Genomic DNA, 6485 nt, shown 5'->3' on the forward strand with positions numbered 1-6485 from the left:
CCCAAAAAACCTCTATCAATCTTGCCCTTTGAGCTCATGTATGGGAGACCAATCCTAACTCCTGGTCTTTCAGCTAAATCCTCGCCTCTTCCTGACCATCTGCTTACTCCTTTACTTTGTCATCTCCGTTCTCTTCTATGGGTCTTTACTGACCACTGTTTACCACAGCCACACACTAACCCCTGACCATCTCCTAATAACATCGGGGACCAGGCCCTTTTCTCCCCTCCAAACCAAAGTCCCCCATCTCTTTCTCCTAAATGGCAGGGCCCTTTCAAGGTGATTCTTGTGACCCCCCCCCCCCACTGCTGCTAAGCTTGAGGGTTTCCCCTCACTAGATTCATCTATCTCTCCTCAAGCCTTTCACCCCCTCTCCTCAAGATAATGCCCCCTCCTCCATATCAACTCCAACAGGACCCTGCTCCCTTAAGCTCCAAAAGATGCCAAGATCAACCACCTTGTCTCAGGTTCCAGAGAAATGAGACATCACTACAGCAGCTGTGTACGACCCTACTAGATTGGATATGTATTTTTCCTCCTCTCTCTCTTGCCTACATGGGGATTCCAAGGTAATCCCTACGTATAGAGATTTGAGGTTCAAGAAACCATCATTAATAATAAACAGTCTCCAAATAGGGTTGGAAAATTGCTCTATGGGAGGCTGCCAGGAGCCAACTGAAATAGCCATCACCCTCACATCTATCCCACCTCTCTTATTTGATAGAATTTGTTTGCTTCTTCTTTGATCAAACAAAGGATTATTGCAAAAAATGGCCAGACAGATATGGAGGCTGCCCATATTGGTCTTGCCAAATCCACACACCAACACAGAAGCTCCTTCACCTGTACAAACCCAGATGGGAAGGAGGAAAACTCTACGGCCGCTACACACCTGATTTACCAATAAGTACTGTCCATATCCAGAGAAAATACATCCCAATTACCCAATCCCTGGGGATGGGAGAAGTAGAGAAGGTAATTAAATACTCCTCTAAGTTCATTACCTCTCTAACATCCCCTCTCCTAAATAATACAAACCTGTCATTTCGTCTCCTACTTCAGACTCTGACCTCGACATACAAGCTCTTAATGTGACCCAACTGGGCCATTTTAAAGCTTGCTGGCTGTCTGTCCCACCTGGGACCAACTCAGAACTACCGCTGACAGTTTCTCTGGTGACTCTGTCAAGTAACCTTACTTCACCATTTACTAACTGCCCTGGCTCTGATGTTGCCACAACCCCCGCCCCCACTTTCTTCATATCACCCTCTTTGGCGTGGCAGGCTGTTTCAAGGCATCCAGGACACACTCTGTAGGAATGCCAAGTTCCTTAGAGTGTAATAAAACTATAATCCTTGATTCCCCATCTCAACCCCAATGCCCTACTGCTAATAACACCTCCATTCTTTGTAGCACTCGGGCATACCATCGTCTGCCTGCTGGTTGGTCAGGAGTTTGCACACTCATGCTCCCCTTCCCCGAGCTGGTGGTGATAAATGAAAAGGAGCCCCTACCAATGCCGGTCATGGACTCAATAGCTGCCCAGCCGGATACGAGGGCAATTCAAATCTTCTGGCTGTTGCAGGAATCACGGCAGCTGTCAGGACTGGGACAGCAGGACTAGGCACTTCACTAACTTTGATTATCAGCTTTCTTCCCACTTCATCCAGGACCTCCAACAAGTAGCTCGGACAATAATAACCCTCCAAGGACATACGACTCCCTGGCAGCAGTAGTACTTCAAAACCAACGTGGATTGGATCTCCTCACAGCTAAAGAAGGTGACCTTTGCATCTTCCTCCAGGAGGAAGGCTGTTTTTATGTCAACCAGTCAGGTATAGTAAAATCCAACAACTCCAGACAGATTTACAAAAGCAAAGAAAACAGCTCAAGGCCTGTAGCTCTTGGGCCTTTGAGAACCCCATATGGAAATGGATTCTGCCCTTCCTCATACCTCTTCTGCTTGTCTTTCTGCTTTTGCTTTTTGTACCCTGTGTAATTAACTTCTTCTCTACATTCCTCCAACAACAAATGCAAAAATTCTCTAACCAAATCATTAGTCAGTTACTCTTACAGGATTATCAATCGCTGCCCACAGAACCAGATGACAATGACCTTCCAATGGACCCTGATAGTGGGGACCAACTATGCCCTGAGAATGACAACATCCTTAATCAGCAGAAAGTAGCTTGAAGAGCAAAGGTCACCCCATGCCCTCCCCAGCATCACCCCTTCCTAGCTCCTCACTTTTTAACAAAACAAAAAGGGAGGAATGTTGGCATCCCTAAGCAGACATCTCTACAGCCAGCCCTAAGGGACCAGATGACCGAACTGGTTATCAGGCATCTGTGAGGTCCCCTACGGACCACCTGAAACTACCTGCTCATGCTCTGGGTCACCTTATAAGAGAACAAGAAGCCCTCCTCTCTCTCTCTTTCTTTCTCTCACCTGCCCTGTCCAGAGATGGTCTCTGTGACCCCTTCCCTTAATAAACCTCCCATGTGGAACCAGTCGCGTGGCGTGACTTGTGAACCAGCCGTGTAACCCTGTTGCACAATCTTAACAGTACCCTCTGAGGAATTACGCCACACAGCAGATCTAGAATAAGAACTTTTATTGGGAGAAGGAAGGAGTGAAGGCCTGGAGAAGGAAGGGGTAGAGACAGTGAGTGAACCATGAAGGCAGAGAAGGGAGAAAAACAGAGAGAAGGGGAAAGGGAAAGGGAGGGGTGGGAAGGAGAGAGAGAGACCCGGTCTACACAGGGGTTGGGGCTGGGCACTTGGCAGGCGGTACTTTTACCCCACAGACACCGAGCATACCTGGCAGCAGCTGCTGTGGCAGGTGATGTAAGATGTTTCTAGGACCCTGAGGGCAGGCCAGCAGACCTTTTACCTAGAAAAACAAAAGGGATGTTATAAAACAACAGCTATTTTTAACTGCCGAGCCACCTCAACCGTGGACACTGATGCCAAAGCCCTTTTCTGGCCTCATTCATTAATTAATAATTAATCAGTTAAAAATAAAAACAACAGCTGCTCTTAACTTTAAACGGAATCTCTAATGTTCCTGTGGTCCTGATGCAGTTTTGCTCTTTACTGAGAAAGTATCCTTCCCCGGAACAACAGCTTGCCGATGTAGTTACGCTACTTGATTTTTCCCATTGCTGTGACAAAATGCCCGACAGAAGATTCTGTCACAGCTCATCGGAGATGAGGGTCTTAGCGCCTGGGCTGAGTTGGACCCCTGCATATTCAAACGAGATACTAGCTACTGTAAAGAGCCAAAAGGGTTCAAGAGTTTTGGGGACGGGTTACACAGACAGACTTCTGGGTAAGGCAGCAAAGAGAAAGAATGCGGGGGAGGGGATGACCCGGCGCATGCGCAAAAGGAGCACATGTGTCTTGCGGCAGTCGTGAAAGTGTCGTATTTATGTTGTGCTGGTGGTGATGGGTCTTGCTGGAGGTGGCCACAGAGATGCCTGATGTCACGCTTCTCAGGTCCTCTGGGGGCTGGCCGTAGAGATGGCGGTTTATCAACGCCAACTCCTAACCTACAGACCCAACTACAGCAGATCAAATTGTTTAATTTGGGGGCCTGGTGGGATTCCTTAGACACTGGATTCCCAACTTTTTGGGGGACAGGGTAGATTTTTTCAAGACAGGGTTTCTCTATGTAGCCTCGGCTGTCCTGGACTCGCTTTGTAGACCAGGCTGGCCTCAAGCTCACAGAGATCCACCTGCCTCTGCCTCCCCGGGAGCTGGGATTACAGGTGTGTGCCACCACAGCTGGCTCCAATGGTCCTCCTATATAGCCAGTCTCTTGGAGGCCCTCCAACTCCCAGCAGAGATGCCCATAATTCACCACTAGAGGCACCAAACCTCTATGGATCCAATGTCACAGATCCTGGGTAATGCCAGGGCTGGCTCGGTGGCCTGGGTTCTGGCTTCCAGCTCAAGACCCATAGGGCACACCCTCTTCCTAACATCTTCTTACAAACCTCAGTACCAGCGGAGAAAGCTTGGCAAAGGTTTCACACTGGCAAAAGATGGATGGCTTTACCTAAACAACAGCCTTACCTTTGCCCCCAAACAGTCACTGTCCATCATCTCCAAGATCCATCATTGCCTACACATTGGCCCCAAGGCCCTATTTCAATTTCTAGAGCCCCTTTGTGAGCCCACCAGTCTCAAAGCCCATATTTTACAGGCCCATGTTTCCTGCCCAACGTGTGCCAAGACCAACCACAGGAGGCTCCCTATATGTCCGCCCCTGTACCAGCTCCGAGTACACAAACCAGACTGGCAAACTGACTTTACAAAAATGCCTGCCAACAAAAAGCTCCACTCTCTCCTAACCCTTGTTGACATTTTCACAGGGAGGAGGTTGGCATTCCCCACCTCCGGGGAAACAGCAGACATGGTGGCCCATATCCTCCTATGACGTGTCAGCCCTTGGTTTGGCATTCCAACGACCATCCACAGAGATAACAATGCAGCCTTCACTTCACCTCTGAAGCCTTGAATGTCTCCAGGCAGCTTCAAATTCTGTACCACCCACCGTCATTGGGAAAGGTAGAGAGAGCTAATGGCCTCATAAACAAAGACTCACCAAACTCTCACCTGAGCTCATCTTGGCCTTCCCTTCTCCTCACTGCCCTCACCCGCCTCCGAGACACCCCACCATCTCCTACAAGCTTTGGCCCTTTTGAGGTTCTGTATGGAAGGCTGTTTCTCCTTAATCGCCATCTCCCTGTGCAAACTACTCCATTGGCCAGCTACTAACCCTGTGTCTCTCTCTCTCTCTCTCTCTCTCTCCCTTCTCCACTCTCACAGCTGCCTTCCCAGCCCCACATCAGCGGACTCAAATGCTACCAACCCCTTTTCCCTTTCCTTTGGACCAGGTATGTCTCAAACAATCATCTCCTAAGTCTTCAGAGCCCCAGTGGACAGGACCCTACATTGTGATTCTCACCACCCACTCGGGTGCCAAGCTCCCAGGACATTAGTGTTGGTATCATCTATCCAGGCTCAAAAAGGGCCCGGCCCAGGATGGACGGTCCATCTAGCGGCTGGAAGGCACCACTCTCAGGTTCTGCACACAGCCTCAAAACCAGGCCCGAATGGTCAGACCTGACTATAGTCACTCTGTTTACCTCTTTCTTTTTCTGGGTCACATTCTTTCTCTGTCACCACAGGCACCAGGGACTACGACACCCCTGCCAGGTCGATTCTTTGTTTAGTTGTCTCGATCTTTGTCCAACTGGGGGAAACTGTGCCAGTCAGCTCCAACATACTGCAGGGGCTTCTACGTTCCAGAAACTTGGACTGACGGTGCTATGAGACCCACAGTGGCATCATGGTCCAGTCAGACTGTCCCTCTAAGGGATGTCATGATGTTCTTTCCAGCCCAGTATCTCTCTTAAAATGCACAGAGAGGTATGGCTCCCCCATGCTTTGCTTTACTTATAACCAGAGGGACAGGGCCTGTCGCATCCTGTACATGGGGTATCCATGGGGTTATTGTAAAAAGAACATCCTAAGATGGTGGGGGGAAAAAAAAGAATGTAGCTGATTATGGACAAGGACGGGCCAAACTTTTGGTTGGATATTCCCCACTGAAGTACAACGCTACATTAGTAGCCTAAATCCTTGGAATGACTGGTGGGCTACGGGGTAATATGAAGTGAAACATCTTCATACCCATATGAACAAACAGAAAGCCAGCGAGCCTACATCCTGACCCTGCCCTCTGCCCTCCAGAACCTGGCAAACATGACAACACAGTACAACAACAGGGGCCGCCCCTCCAGTCACACCTGGGATACCAGCTCCAATCTCAGGCAAAACACGGAGGAAAAGAAACCTTTCTCCTGGCTGGGTCTCATCCAGGAGGACACCACCCTGCTGAGCCTCACTAAAGCCTCCCAACCTAAACAACTGTATTCTCTGCTGCTCTGGGTCGCCATCCTCTGCTCGCAGCGCCCGTGACCAGTCTGTTCATGAATCCAAGGGCTGATTCCCCAATCAAGGACAGATACTCTACAAGACAACCCCCTCTTCCGGGCTCTCTTCCGGGCTCTCTGGACATTCATTTCCCTTTCTGCCCTTGGACTCCGGCCTGAGCCATCTCACCGGCCAGGGCAGAGGACCCTGGTTCTGGTGCTACTGAATCTGCCCAAAGTGACGTCCCGGGGGGGGGGGGGGGGGGGGCGGGGCGGGCGGACTCCTCTCTCCCAGGCCGGCAGCTTATCCTCCGGTCCCCCGCAGGGTAAAATGCAAAGGCACAGGGCACCCGCAGAGTCTCCGGAGTACCTGGAAGGATGGAGGTGCTCCAACGTTGGGGCCTGGGTCTCTCCCGGTGTCCCCAGGAAAGCAAGCCTGGGAGCGGGGCTAGGCGCACTGGTCCAGCGCCCTCTAGACAGCGGAAGTGGTGCTGAGTGTACATCCGTCCCCGCCTCACAGAGTCGGGACCAGACTGGTTGGGTT

General features: G+C 50.4%; 1 long non-coding RNA gene across 1 annotated transcript; it reads right to left on the bottom strand.

Annotated features, from left to right (window-relative positions):
- Nucleotides 1-2597: 2597 nt before the first annotated feature.
- On the bottom strand, nucleotides 2598-6447 carry LOC132653733 (uncharacterized). Its single transcript, XR_009591568.1, has 2 exons — nucleotides 6312-6447; nucleotides 2598-2892 (listed from the first exon to the last, which is right to left on the bottom strand). It is a non-coding gene; the product is annotated as an uncharacterized LOC132653733 (long non-coding RNA).
- Between the last annotated feature and the right edge of the window lie 38 nt (nucleotides 6448-6485).

Source organism: Meriones unguiculatus, chromosome 4, assembly GCF_030254825.1.
Source record: "Meriones unguiculatus strain TT.TT164.6M chromosome 4, Bangor_MerUng_6.1, whole genome shotgun sequence".
Taxonomy (NCBI): domain Eukaryota; kingdom Metazoa; phylum Chordata; class Mammalia; order Rodentia; family Muridae; genus Meriones; species Meriones unguiculatus.